The sequence below is a fragment of the Octopus sinensis genome, linkage group LG15 (genome assembly GCF_006345805.1).
Source record: "Octopus sinensis linkage group LG15, ASM634580v1, whole genome shotgun sequence".
In the NCBI taxonomy this organism is placed as follows: domain Eukaryota; kingdom Metazoa; phylum Mollusca; class Cephalopoda; order Octopoda; family Octopodidae; genus Octopus; species Octopus sinensis.
In genome coordinates, this window is record NC_043011.1 from 41,975,403 (window position 1) to 41,990,325 (window position 14,923).

Here is a 14,923-nt window from a genome sequence, read left to right on the forward strand (position 1 = left end):
CAAAACTGTTTAATCTGATTCCTTCCTTCCGTTTGCACTTTTATTTCTTCAGTTTAATTAACATGCTATTAACTATACAGATGAAGTTAAAACCAAAAGATATTTCTATACACATATATATATATTTTCTTTTATTCTTTTACTTGTTTCAGTCATTTGACTGCGGCCATGCTGGAGCACCAACTTTAGTCAAGCAAATTGACCCCAGGATATATTCTTTGTAAGCCTAGTACTTATCCTATCGGTTCTCATTTGCTGAACCACTAAGTTCGGGGAAGTAAACACACCAGCATCGGTTGTCAAGCGATGTTGGGGGTGGGGGGAGGGTACAAGGACATACATACAAACATATACACACACATACATATATATATATACATATATACGACGGGCTTCTTTCAGTTTCCGTCTACCAAATCCACTTACAAGGCTTTGGTCGGCCTCGGGCTATAGTAGAAAACTCTAGCCCAAGGTGCCATGCTGTGGGACTGCATTCGTAACCATGTGGTTGGTAAGCAAGCTACTTACCACACAGCCACTCCTGGAGAAACCTCTCCATTTTCTAATTATTTGCATTGGTTCCTGATAAGCACTTGTTTATCCTGTTATCTGCAATCTACATGCATGGTGTGCCTGCTGGGGATAATACAGGTAACAGATACCGATAGTATGTATGAATATTTTATCCCTTTGTTGGTTACTATAACTTCTTGCTCTATTTGCATTTGATATATATGTGTGTGTGTGTGTGTGTGTGAAGATGCATGCTTAGTGGTTAAGATGTTGCACTCACAATTGCGAGATCATGGGTTCGATTCACAGACCAGGTGTTGCATTGTGTTCTTGAGCAAAGCACTTCATTTCATGTTGCTCTGCAATCATTTCAACATCTAACAGGTAGCACCCATTGCACCTGTACAGGTAGTGTCAATCTGATGGAGGGAGTGAGCTTATGTGTGCACAAACATTTGATCACTATGAACAAATCATTCGTGTGATTGTTCAGTAAGAAATTGTGAAACCCTCATACATCGTCTAACGACGGGAGAGTCCATCATATATATATGTATACAAATATATATCCTGCAAATTAACTTGGGACTCCATGACAACAATGTAACCTTCATTTAATTAGATATCTTTAGCCTTATGAGTAGCTAGTGGAATACCCCTCTTTGAATAATTTACTTCTGAGGTTCTGTTAGCTAGGAAACATGTAGCCTGGATTTTACCTGCTCCATTCCCCCAATTTGGAAATGCATGTGTATATGTGTGTGTGTGTATATATATATATATATATATATATATATATATTCATGATGAATCCTTATTAGAAATCACTTTTTCTCTCATTTTTGATCCCCTAAAAAGTTTGAATTGTTCTTTTTGAAATTACCTTTTCTCTCTCTCTCTCTCTATATATATATATATCATCATCATCATCATCATCATTTAGCGTCCGTTTTCCATGCTAGCATGGGTTGGACGGTTCTACTGGGGTCTGTGAAGCCAGAAGGCTTCATCAGGCCCAGTCAAATCTGGCAGTGTTTCTACGGCTGGATGCCCTTCCTAACGCCAACCACTCCGTGAGTGTAGTGGGTGCTTTTTACGTGCCACCCGCACTGGTGCCAGACAGAGCTGGCAAACGGCCACGAACGGATGGTGCTTTTTATGTGCCACCGGCACGAGGGCCAGGCGAGGCTGGCAACGGACACGAAACGGGGCGGTGCTGGCAACGGTCGCGAAACGGAAAGTTCTCTTACATGCCACCGGTAACACATCTGCAATTTCCATTGATCGATTTCCATTGATCGATTTCGATTCTGATCCTCACTTGCCTCAATGGGTCTTCACAAGCAGAGTTTCGACATGCCACCGGCACTGGTAGCACATCCGCAATTTCCATTGATCGATTTCGATTCTGATCCTCACTTGCCTCAACACGTCTTCACAAGTAGAGTTTTGTGTCCCAAGAAGGGAAGGTATGCATACGTAGGCTGGCTCCATCCCATGTAGAAGGCCACGGGTTGTGGACTCACTTGTCCTGCCGGGTCTTCTCGCGCACAGCACATATATATATATATATATATATATATATATATATATATATATATATATATACTCACACATACAAACATAGGGTGCAGTAAATAAACTTTTCATATGTTAGCTACATAGAAACGCCATCACCACTTGCTTAACTTCACTAGCACCACACCAGTGGCCAACTATAATATAGTTGGTTTTCTGTCCACAGTATACATGGCCATTCATGTGACACTAGTGATTTTAAACTGAGTGAAATAGTATTTTCATGTAGCTAATATGAAAGAGTGTTTTATTCATCCTACATTCACACACATACATATATATATATATATATATATGCAGTCAATGTGATAAATGACTTAAACTTTTAGTTCAACATTCTTCTGATGTAGTTGAAATAATATATCCAAATACACTATGGAATTTTTCTAAACAATTTTTTTTTTCTTTGAAATATATTTCCCTGATACCCCCAGCATGACCACAGCTCTCAGGCCGAAACTGGTAGGAACATTAAATTTCACACAAGCATCATTTGAGCGTAGTTGATGCCAGTGCCATCTGACTGGCTCCTGTACCAGTGCATGTAAAAAGCACCCACTACACTCTCGGAGTGGTTGGCATTCGGAAGGGCATCCAGCTGTAGAAATCTTGCCAGATCAGATTGGAGCCTGGTGCAGCCTCCCGGCTTGCCAGTCTTCAGTCAAACCGTCAAACCCATGCCAGCATGGAAAGCGGACGTTAAACAATGATGATGATAGAATTAATAAACAAAGAAATAACCATAGAATTTTCCTTACCAAAAAAATATGGTATTCATTTTCATGCCCAATATTTAATTCATTTTGTTAATATTAAAAACCAGAAAATTAGATATATTCCTTTTCCTTCTCTTTTTTTCTCTGTCTTACTTAAATTTCTTTGTTACTTTCTTTCCTCTTCTCTTTGTCTTTGTTGTACTCTCTATCTCTCTCTCTTTCTCCTTCTTTCTCTCTCTCTCTCTCTCTCTCTCTCTCTCTCTCCCCATTGTTATTTGAGTCTGTTTTTCTTATGCACTGATCTAATTTTTTACTGTTTTGACATTTAATGTATGATGTTAGGTATACATACATACACACACACACACACATATATATATATATATATATATATATATATATATATATATATATATATATATACATGTATGTATATATATATATATATGTACACACACACACACACACACACATATATATATATATATACATATACATTATATATATATATATAAATGTTCCTTTTTTAGGTCAAGTTCTATACAAAAGCAATTTAACATTAAACTGAAGTATTGCACAATACTTTTTAGTAGAGTCAATATTTATGAACTGTAACAAAGAAGAGGCTGACAGTGACTTTGAAGTTTTGGTTTGCTTGCCTTCCCAGTCTGATCAAGATGAGTCAGCCAAAACTTCAAAGTTACTGTCCATTTTTTTCTTTGTAAAAGTTACACACACGCATATCACTTTACAGACAAATACATAGGTAGATATATTTATATGTGTATGTGTCTATATATATATATATGTGTGTGTGTGTATATATGTGTGTGTGTGTGTTTATATATCTGCACACACCACACACACAAATATGCTCACACACACACATACATACATATATATATATATACATATATATATGGGGGGGAGTTATTGGTTTTCTACTGATACCAGTTCCTTCTCCCTTGTGATCAACAAAATTCTACAGGTGATGCCATAGTTTGGTTTTTTCCCTCAATCTCTTCACATTCATGGTTCATGCCATGGTCATAAACATCTTTAGACAGTGGTGTGACACCATACGTAGTTTCAAATAGCAACAACTGCAACACAAATAATGATAATAATAATAACAATAACAGCATTGATACCAACAAATAATTATGATAACGATAACAATACTATTAATAATGAGACTTAAGAATTTCTTACAATAATATTCATATTAATAATCGCAATTATTATGTAATACTATGAATAATTGTAATCGTTATGAAATAATTTTATAATGTTCTTAAACCATTTTATATATCTTCTGTATTCTACTGATTCCTTAACCAGTTTTTCTTCTACCCTGTCTCCGTTTTGGGGTATTAGTTCTGGAAAAATAGTTCTGTTTCATACAATTTTTTTTTTTTTCGTAATTTCCTGATGAAACTGTATTTAAATGTAATGGTTTTTAAAAAGAAAAACAATTTAAACAAAAATAAAAAAAGCAAAAAAATAAACGAGAAAAAAAAGAAAATGGACTCATTACTGTAATGTAATTAATCTCATATATTTTCTGGTCAATGTCTCTTCATTATTTTTTTTTTCATTTTCTATTTTCTCTTTATTTATTATATTTTTTTAATGAAAAATTTTAATGACTTCTGTGTCTTTTCAGTATGTGTGTGTGTGTGTGAGTGTGTGAGAGAGAGAGAGAGAGAGAGAGAGAAAGAAAGAATGTATGAAAAAGATAGAGTAAGAGAGAGAAAAAGAGAAAGGCAGTGAGTGAAAAAGTGAGAAAAGATTTAAACAAAAAAAAGTACAAAAAATTGCATGATGGAAAGACAAACTAAAAACAAAAATAATAATATTAATCCCTTGAAACTTCAATATAATAATAATAATAATAATAATGATAATGATAATAATAATAAAAATGATGATTATGATGATGATAATAATAATAATAATATAATAATAATAATAATAATAATAATAATAATAAATGCCCTGATGCAGTACCAGACAGTAGCTCTCATGGCTTCTGATCTTAACTGATTGGAAGTGTTATCATGTTTTGTCTTGGTATAAAAGATGGGCTACAGCAAATATTCTGCTCAATACCACAGATTTGCTTGTCAGTTGCTTGACCTTAAACAGTTGAGCATGTCCCTTAGTGGCTGATGATATGTGCATCTCTGATCACGAGCAGAAGTAGTGGGGAAGCATCATAACCATGTGTCGAGAGGGATTCTTTGGGGTTTGAATAATTTATCTCTGGAAACATGGGTGTTTCGTTCAACATCCTTTTGAGCGGAATGGGTTACTCGACCAGAAGAAAATTCTAACTGGGCCCCATCTGCAAGGTCATGCACTGTTTATCTTGATATGAGAACACCATGTCGCGCACATATGGTTGTGATGCATGTGCCTAATGTACCCTTATCAGACGGGTAATCATGATGGGTATACTGGGCTTCGTATATTTTACCCCAGTGTCATTTTGATGGCATGGACTGCTCTCTCACTCAATAATAATAATAATAATGATGATGATGATAATAACTATGATGTTAATATTTTAGAGATTGTCTATTTTGATTTTCTGTACAGGTCTTTAGAAATCATAAAATATATTTGCTTGTGGCTGTCTTATTACTATTATTATTATTATTATTATTATTATTATTATTATTGAATGAGAGAGCAATGCATGCCATCAAAGTGATACTGGGGTAAAATATGTAAAGCCCAATATGCTCATAATAACTACCTGTTTGATAACGGTACACCAGGCACATGCATCACAACCATATGTGCACAACATGGTGACCTTATATCAAGCTGAACAGCTCATGACCTTGCAGGTGGGGCCCAATTAGAATTTTCTTCAGGTTGAGTAGCCCAGCCTACTTAAAAGGTCCCTGAATAAGAGTTGTTTGAGGATGTTGAACAAAACACCCATGTTTCCAAAGGTAAATTATTCAAAACCTAAAGAATTCCTCTCAACACATGGCTATGTTGATTATCATGCATGTTCTTTCTTTTTTTTTTTATTCACCACAACCATGTCCAGTTTCCAGTGTCTGGTTGGGTGATTGCACTGAATCATTGCATCCCACAGGATTTTGCAATTTTCTTTTTCGGTGATTCTTTCTGGAGTTTGCTCATAACTATTATTATTATTATTATTATTATAAATAATAATAATAATATTTTAGCTTGGTTTGGGGTCATTTTACTTCCTAGCCAGATCTCCACCTAACTATGTTATGAGAAGAGGCATTTCCTCAAGAGATAGGCCCTTGAGGTTAGTTCAATCTTTTGGACATCATGTATATTTGATTTCCCAGATCTTTTATCAATGAAGATTGAAGACCATTTTTTAAACCATGCCTATTGCTCCTGCTACAACTGGTTCAGGAACTGTTTTGAATTTCTATATTCTGCTCATTTTTATCTCCAGGTCCTTATATTTAGCTAACTTGTTAAATTCTTTGGCTGAGATATTTCAATCAGTTACTACTGTCGTATCTACTTGACAGAAAGCATTTTATCGAAGATCTTTGATTATGATATCATGTATATTAACAGTATGGATGGTAGAGTCCCACAAAATAGTATCTCTATTATCCTCTGTCACTTGGTTCAGGTGGTGTTCATACCAGTTTTTAAGAAGGGAAATGTCAGAATGACAACATGTTCTAATGTAGGTACTGCCCCATTAGTATTATTATTATTATTATTATTATTATTATTATCCTTTCGGAGTTGATAAATTAAGTACCAGTAATTGACTAGTTCCCCCTCCCCAATGTAATTGACTAGTCCCCTCCCCCAAAATTTCAGGCCTTGTGCCTATAGTAGAAAGGATTATTATTATTATTATATTATTATTATTATTATTATTATTATTTATGTATCTATTTAGAGATTTTTTTGTTGTGTATGTGTGTGTCAAAGTAGTTGTTATTGTTGTGTAGCCCTAGGTTCACTCTAAATGAGCAGACCTATAATCAAAGGCTTTCCAGCCTTGACCATCCGGAATTTTGTATATATAAAATTACTTTATCCATTGTTCTCTTTCTATTTTTGTTTTAAAACAGTTGGGTGTGATGTGAGGAGGTTTGACTATTATTCTTAGTGTGTTATACAACCATTTGTTAAGGCTCTCCCTTTTTCGTCTGTGATTTGAGGGAGATATGGTTGCTATTTGAGGGAGATATGGTTGCTATTTTTTGCATGTTAAGCAACCATGTATGAAATCTATTCTTTTTCTTTTTAAAACAGTAGAATGCGATTTGGTTGTTATTTCTAGCATGTTAAGCAACTACATGTAAAGGTTCTCTCATTGGCACCTCTATGAAAATAGTAGCAAACGGTGGTGGAATTGGTAAAAATTCAAAAAAAAGTTCCTTGCAGTAGTTATGTGTCTTCCAAGTTCTAATCTCACCAAAGTCAACCTTGCTGTTGATCCTTCCAGGTTTGATGTCACCCACAAAATATATGGCCTTAAACATATATAAGAAATCATTAAACACAGGCGTGTATTGCTTTTTCTATTCATATTGTTTGGAATTAATTCTGCATTGTCTTGTAGCTTTGAGATTTCGATTATGAGATTGTTTACTTTCATATTCTATGACATTATAGGGTAGATGTAAGAGCCTGTATTTGACCAGTTTGAACATAAAATAAATGAAATATTTTGGCTGGATATGGCTAAGCAGATTAAAATATTATTTAAACTACAATACAATTTCATAAGGAAATTTATTAGAGTGACCTCACTTGTTTGAAGTTTAAGATCTTTGAAATATTCCTATGACAACCAGAAATGAAAAGAAAAACATGAACTTGAAGCAACCATTATTTACCTTATTTACATTGGACGGATATGTGTCCTCATCTTGTTTGTTATTACCACAACGTTTCGGCTGATTTACTATCCAACCTTCATCAGATGTCCTGGTCAAATTTTGAACCCAATCCTGGGTTTGCATTCCTAAGGTATTTTTACTGATATTATTATTATTATTATTATTATTATTATTATTATTATTATTTAATCGTTAAGAGCGTGGGCTACTAACCTCAAGATTTTGAGTTCAATTCCAGGCAGTGCCTTGAATGAACAAGAAGAAATAGAAGAAGAAGAAGAACAACAACAACAACAGTAGCAGCAGCAAAATAATACCCGGGTTGGGCTTAAAATTCTACCAGGACACCTGATGAAGGCTGGAGAGTAAATCAACCGAAACGTGGTAACAACAAACAAGATGAGGACACATCCATCCAATGTATATAATGTAAATAATGTACAGAGTTCCTCATTTCTAAAATACAGAACAGAACTTGAAGCAGCCATTTTTACATTTGTTGTTCACAAGATTTTTTTAAAAGGAATGTAAAGATAAAGATAAGTGTTTTCTTCATAACTTCCAAATAATATTGAAAATACATTGAAAGGACAGATATTTCAAGGGAAATCTGGTTTGGATTACCATTTGAAGAATTAGATATGTGTAACTCGGAGAACTGCAGTTGAGAACCTTTCAGTTGTAACGTTTTAGAAGAACCCTCTACATTTATATATAAAGTTCTGTAATTTATTATTCCTGGTGAATCAACAGAGATTGAGATATATACATATGCATATCAGCAGCAGCACCACTCATGTCTGAGTTTGGTTCATCTGGTGCCTCCATGATGCTTAAACCTGATGTGACTCAGAAGGCCAAGTTTGGAATGGAACAGTCTCAGGCATTGATCATCTCAAGTTGTCAGGTCATGCCATCTGAATGGCCACTTCAAGATTCCTTTGGACCATCCTTTACAGTGAGGTCATCAACGGCAAACAACATCGGGGAGCCCAAAAATGTAGATTCAAAGACCAACAGAAGTATTCCCTCCTTCAAACTGGAATCAACCTTAACACTTGGGAAAAAGAAGCTGCTGGCCATCCATCCTAGCAAAGTGCAATTCAGTTAAGCTGTTCCACTTTTGAGGAAGGGAAAAAGGACATATATATATGTGGGTGTATATACATACATATATATATATATATATAGTTGAAATTGGTTGAAAAACAAAAGACAGGTGTATGAATAACAAGCAAGTATATTAGTATATATGTATATATACAGACGTGGCTGTGTGGTAAGAAGCTTACTTCCCAACCACATGGTTTCAGGTTCAGTCCCATTGCGTAACACCTTGAGCTAGTGTCTATTACTATAGTCTTGGGTCAACCACAGCCTTGTGAATGGATTTGGTAGATAGAAATTGAAAGAAGCCTGTCATATACATATATATATGTATGTATTTGTGTGTATGTATGTATCTGTGTTTGTCCTCCTACCATTGCTTGACAACTGATGTTGGTGTGTTTATGTCTGCGTAATTTAGCAGTTCGGCAAAAAGTGAATGATAAAGTAAGTACTACACTTACACAGAATAAGTCCTGGGGTTGATTTGTTCAACTAAATGTGGTGCTCCAGCATGGCTACAGTCAAATGACTGAAACAAGTAAAAGAATTAAAGAAAATATATATATATTATCATCATTACTTTTCCATGCTCACATGGGTTGGACAGAATTTGTCAAGGTAGATTTTCAATGCTACCCTTCTTGTCACCAACCCTCACCTGTTTCCAAATGAGGTAATATTTCTTGATGGCAAGACATATTTTTCACAGAAAATTGGAAAAAGCACCATTCAAGCATGGTCAATATCAGTGCCGCCTGACTGGTCCTGTGCCGGTGGCATGTTAAAAGCACCATTCGAACGTGATCGATGCCAGTGTTGGCTGACTAGTCCCATGCCAGTGGCATGTAAAAAGCACCATTCGAGCATTGTCGTTGCCAGTTCCACCTGACTGGCCCTCGTACTGGTGGCATGTAAAAAGCACCCACTACACTCTCGGAGTAGTTGGCGTTAGGAAGGGCATCCAGCTGTAGAAACTTTGCTAGATCGGATTGGAGCCTGGTGCAGCCTTCTGGATTGCCAGCCCTCAGTCAAACCGTCCAACACATGCCAACATGGAATGCAAACTTTAGACAATGATGATGATGATGATGATTAGTAATGAAGGCCACACACATTTTAGAACAATCACACAATGTCAAGGCTACATGACAGTAATACACACACACACACATGACAGGTCTCTTTCATACACATACATACATGCACACACATAAGTATGTGTGTATGTATATATTGTGATATCATTGGAACATTTATTATATTTTCTTTAGTTGTTTATCCACTTCTATCTCAACATGTAAGCCCCGCCCCACCTCCTCTGTTCTGAGAACTAAAATGGAAGAGAGGCATGGAACTGATTGAACAAAGCCCTGCTTGTTTCTTTTCAGTAGAAGTGTCAAGATGTGTCAAGTTGATTGTAAATGTTTAAAGGGTTGACTAAGCTACAAGATTGCTGATATCTCAAACAGAAAAAAAGTGAAAAGTTATAAAAAAAAATAAATAACTCACAAAAATGAACTGAGAAAATGTAGAAAGGATCTCAGAATTTATCAGTCATAAGATATAATTAAACGTGTCTGTGTGTGTGTACATGTATGTATATGTTACATATGTGTATATATATATATATATATATATATATATGTGTGTGTGTGCACATGAATAATAATGCATTTACATGTATACATGTCTGTATGAGTATATATATATATATAAATATATGTAAAATAAGGATAAAAATCATGTTAATGATTATTATCAGGTAGTCAGCATGGAATAAAATTTTATAAGCAATTTATATATTAGGAGGGTGTGCTGAAAGTGTAGCTGCTAGAATAAGAATAGCCTGGGCAAAGTTCTGAGAGCTCTTACCGCTGCTGGTGACAAAGGGCTTCTCACTCAGGGTAAAAGGTAGACTGTATGACGCATGTGTATGAACAGCCATGCTACATGGCAGTGAAACATAGGCCGTGACTACTGAGGACATGCATATGCTCGCAAGGAATGAAGCCAGTATGATCCGGTGGATGTGTAATGTCAGTGTGCTTACCCGACAGAGTGTAAGTACCTTGAGAGAAAAGTAGGACCTAAGAAGCATCAGATGTGGTGTGCAAGAGAGACAACTGCACTGGTATGGTCATGTGGCAAGAATGGATTAGGATAGCTGTGTGAAAAAGTGTCACACCCTAGTGGTTGAGGGAACCTGTGGAAAAGGTAGACCCAGGAAGACCTGGGATGAAGTGGTGAAGAACAACTATCGAACATTAGGCCTCACTGAGGCAATGAGTAGTGACCGAGACTTTTGGAAATATGCTGTGCTTGAGAAGACCCAGCAAGCCAAATGAGACCATAACGTCGTGACTTATGCCAGGGGTGTAACCAGCCCATTTATGTGTATCTTTCCTTCATTTGACACTAAACTCTGCTTGCGAAGACCTGTTGAGGCAAGTGAAATTGAAATCAAATTCGATGACTGGCATTCATGCTAATGGGGTGCTAAGAGCACCATCCAAGCATGATCATTGCCAGAGCAGCTAACTGGCTTCGAATGTAAAAGGCACCATTCAAGCGTGAGTGTTACCAGTGTCGCCTTACTGGCACCTGTGCCTGTGGTATGTGAAAAAAACATCCGAGCATGGTCATTGCCAGTACCGCATGAATGGCACGTAAAAGCACCCACTACACTCTCGGAGTGATTGGTGTCAGGAAGGGCATCCAGTTGTAGAAATTCTGCCAGATCAAGATTGGAGCCTGGTGCAGCCATCTGGTTTGCCAGTCCTCAGTCAAATCATCCAACCCGTGCTAGCATGGAAAGCAGACATTAAACGATGATGATAATGATATTAAATTAATAATTAATATAGTTGTATATATTATTATTTATTTAATATACATATATATATATATATATATATATACATATCAGCAGCAGCAGCCCTTTTTCAATGCTAACATGGGTTCGACTGTTTGGGAGAAACCAATAACTCTGAGAGCTATGTTTGCTTCCAATTTCCTGCTTTAGCATGGTTTCTATGGCTGGATGTCCTTCCTAATGCCAACCACTTTACAGAGTGTACGGGATGCTTCTCTTGTGGCACCAGCACTAGTGAAGTCACCAAGTCACTTGCAAGACAAGACCCCTCAACTGGGTGAGTTTAATATTGAAGAATATGAAGGTATAATAATGGAACAGGAACTGAGGTCTTGCTGAAGAGGTGTGAATACATGGCTTCCCCAGTTGGAAAGAGACATAGAGAGCTGGTAAGAGAGAACTGCAAAGGTACAAAATACAAATACAAAAAGGAGAGAGAGAGAATAAGGATAGAAGAACAGAAAAGGTGGGTGGGTAGGTAAGTGTGTTAGTTTAGGAGATGATTAGAAATGAGGACTGAGGAGAAGGCAGTTTCTGGGATAGGAAGTGAAAGACAAATAGGATTTGGTCACAGAGCAGTGGTGGTGGTGGTGGTGGTAGTGATGATGATGCTGGTGGTGGTGATTTTTATGTTTTCCTAATCCCATTTTAATTATCAAATTAAAGGCAACAAAATTACTGGACACCGTTATATTGAGATTTTTTTCACCAATTAGCAGACTATCAACTGTGTTGGCCACACTTTTCTTTTCTCAAATTCATTCCAACTCAGTGATTTTACCGGGGCAAGCAGTTGTTGAACTTTGCTTCTTGGCCATATGCTTCTAGGTTCAGTCCCACTACATGGCACCTTGGGCAAGTGTCTTCTACTATAGCCACAGGTCAACCAAAGCCTTGTGAATGGATTTGGTAGACAGAAACTGAAAGAAGCTTGTCGTATATATGTGAGTGTGTGTGTATGTTTGTTCCCCATTACCACATACAGGTGTTGGTGTGTTTACATTCCCATAACTTAGCAGTTCAGCAAAAGAGACCAATAGAATAAGTACCAGGCTGTAAAATGTAAGTACTGGGATTGATTCATTCCACTAAAATTCTTCAAGGCAGTGCCCCAGCATGGCCACAGTCTAATGCCTGAAACAAGTAAAACCCTGATTGTATATACAAAGTGTTCAAGCGAAATTTGGCAATTTTTGTGTCTCTTGTTTTTCAGGAAAAGTTTCATATATTGGTGAACAGTCAATGATGTTGGAGAGCATAAGGATTAAAGTTTTAGTTGAGAAAAAGTTAGCTGACATGGAGGACTGGAAGCCACCTGAGTATTGGTGATTATTCTTGCCAGGCATCAAAATGCTGTTGCCATGACTACTGCTCAATGCTCTGTGGACATTGTAAAGGCAGAAAGATATGACATGGACATCATGAAAACCAAGTTTCCCCAGATTGTGATAATTTTGGGGTGTGTCTCTAGTGAAGGTATGTCATGCCACCCCATATCTTTGAACATAGTACAGCTACTAGAGACTGCAGTCAGACCCTAGCTGGATAGTTTTTGCTGGATGGTTATATGTGTGGATACAGGACTTGGCACTTTGCTATACCTATAGAAAGAGTCAGAAGAGGGTGTCAGAGAATTTCTATGATTTCAGCTGTCGCCTAATTTCTGGCCTTGTAATTCCCTTGGTTATAATTCCATGGGGAAAACACCAACTGTTCACCAAGACTGAGCTGGTGGTCAAGATCATGGAGAGATTCAAAGATCTTCCCAAGACCCAAGTGAAAAATGCATGCACCAGGGCCATCTTGAAGCCATGAGGAAAACTAAGGATGGTTATTTTGAATAAACTGTTATCTCCCAGCCATATTCTAAAATTTTTTCTTATACTTTTATTTTCAGATGATGTGTTTTCTTTTCCTTTTCTGCAAATTAACAAATTTAGCCCAAATACCCTTTAGAAGAATATATATACCCGAGGATATTTCCTGCCACCCCAAATTAACATCCTCGTGGTATCTCAACCTGCTAGAAATAGTGACCAAATGCCCTAAAAATCACACGCTGTTGTTTTAGAAGAGGACATGTTAGATAAGACAGGCTTGAGTTTCAAACACATTAGGGAAAAAGCTGGATGGTTGCGACTGGAATGTCTTTGATCATTGGTCTGCTTGGTTGGAGCTGACCTGGGGCTAAATAACAACATCTTCCATCCTGATAACAGTTTCCACTCTGCAACCGATACACAAACCACTTACCCACTTTCTGCCCCCCCCTTTCATCATCAACAACAGCAGCAGCAGTATCATCATCATAATCACCATCATCACCACAATCATCAACATCATCATCACCATCATCACAATCATCGTATCCTGCATGTGTGTAAGATAACCAGTAATCAAGGTTGTAACCTCGTAAATCACAAGATAAAAATTAACCAAATTCTTTCTTTTATGCTGTTTTTGCTCCAACTCATTCATGTGGGATGGGAGGAGGGAAGAGGGTTAGGATACTTGCAGGTTCCTGGTTATCTCTGCACCTCCTTCTATGTTAGGTTAAAGAGAAAAAAAAAGGCTCTTGTGTTATTTTTATTTATTTTACATTCTATTCAATAGTTCCTGAAAAATAGCACTATTAGTTACAGCTTTCCCACAAGCCAATCACTGGTTGGCTGTATTTCTAACAGCAACTGACAAGGGAGTGCCTGCATATTTGTGCAGAACAAATATCACAAAGTCTTTTGACCAGCTCCAGGTTTTTTGTTATCATATTTCTGTTGTGTTGTTTTGTTTGTTAGTTTCTCTGTGGTGTCTACATTCGTCACCAACATACATTTGCAAAAGGGGCACATGCAAATGTATGTCATCATCATCATCATCATCATTTTAATACCTACTTTTGCTTGTCTGCATGGGTCAAACAAGATCTTTTGAGGCATATTTTCAATGACTGGACGCTCTTCCTGTCACGCACTCCCACCTGTTTCCAAAGAAAACAATGTTTCTCCGTGGCTGGTCATGTTTTCATGGAAGACTGGAAGACAGGGGGATATTTAGAAGTAATAGATAGCTTCTGTTACCTAGGCGACCAAGTCAGCAGTGGAGAAGGATGCTTGAAAGCATAGCTGCTAGAATAAGAATAGGCTGGGAAAAGTTCAGAGAGATTCTACCTTTGTTGGTAACAAAGGGCCTCTCACTCAGAGTGAAAGGCAGATGGTATGATACCTGTGTGCAGACAGTCATGCTACATGGCAGTGGAACACGAGCTG

General features: G+C 37.0%; 1 protein-coding gene and 1 long non-coding RNA gene across 2 annotated transcripts in view; both read right to left on the bottom strand.

The window, feature by feature from the left end:
* The window catches only part of LOC118766310, an 11,528-nt gene extending 11,413 nt beyond the window's left edge, over positions 1-115 (bottom strand). Inside the window, exon 1 of the long non-coding RNA XR_005002233.1 lies at positions 1-115. This exon is cut by the window's left edge and continues 167 nt beyond it. This is a non-coding gene — a long non-coding RNA (uncharacterized LOC118766310).
* Positions 116-4,770: 4,655 nt separating this feature from the next.
* Positions 4,771-14,923, bottom strand: part of LOC115219639 (integrin alpha-4) — a 185,855-nt gene continuing 175,702 nt past the window's right edge. Inside the window, exon 22 of the mRNA XM_036509667.1 lies at positions 4,771-4,801. The gene's annotated coding sequence lies outside the window, so the exon portion shown is untranslated. The remainder of the gene's footprint in view (positions 4,802-14,923) is intronic.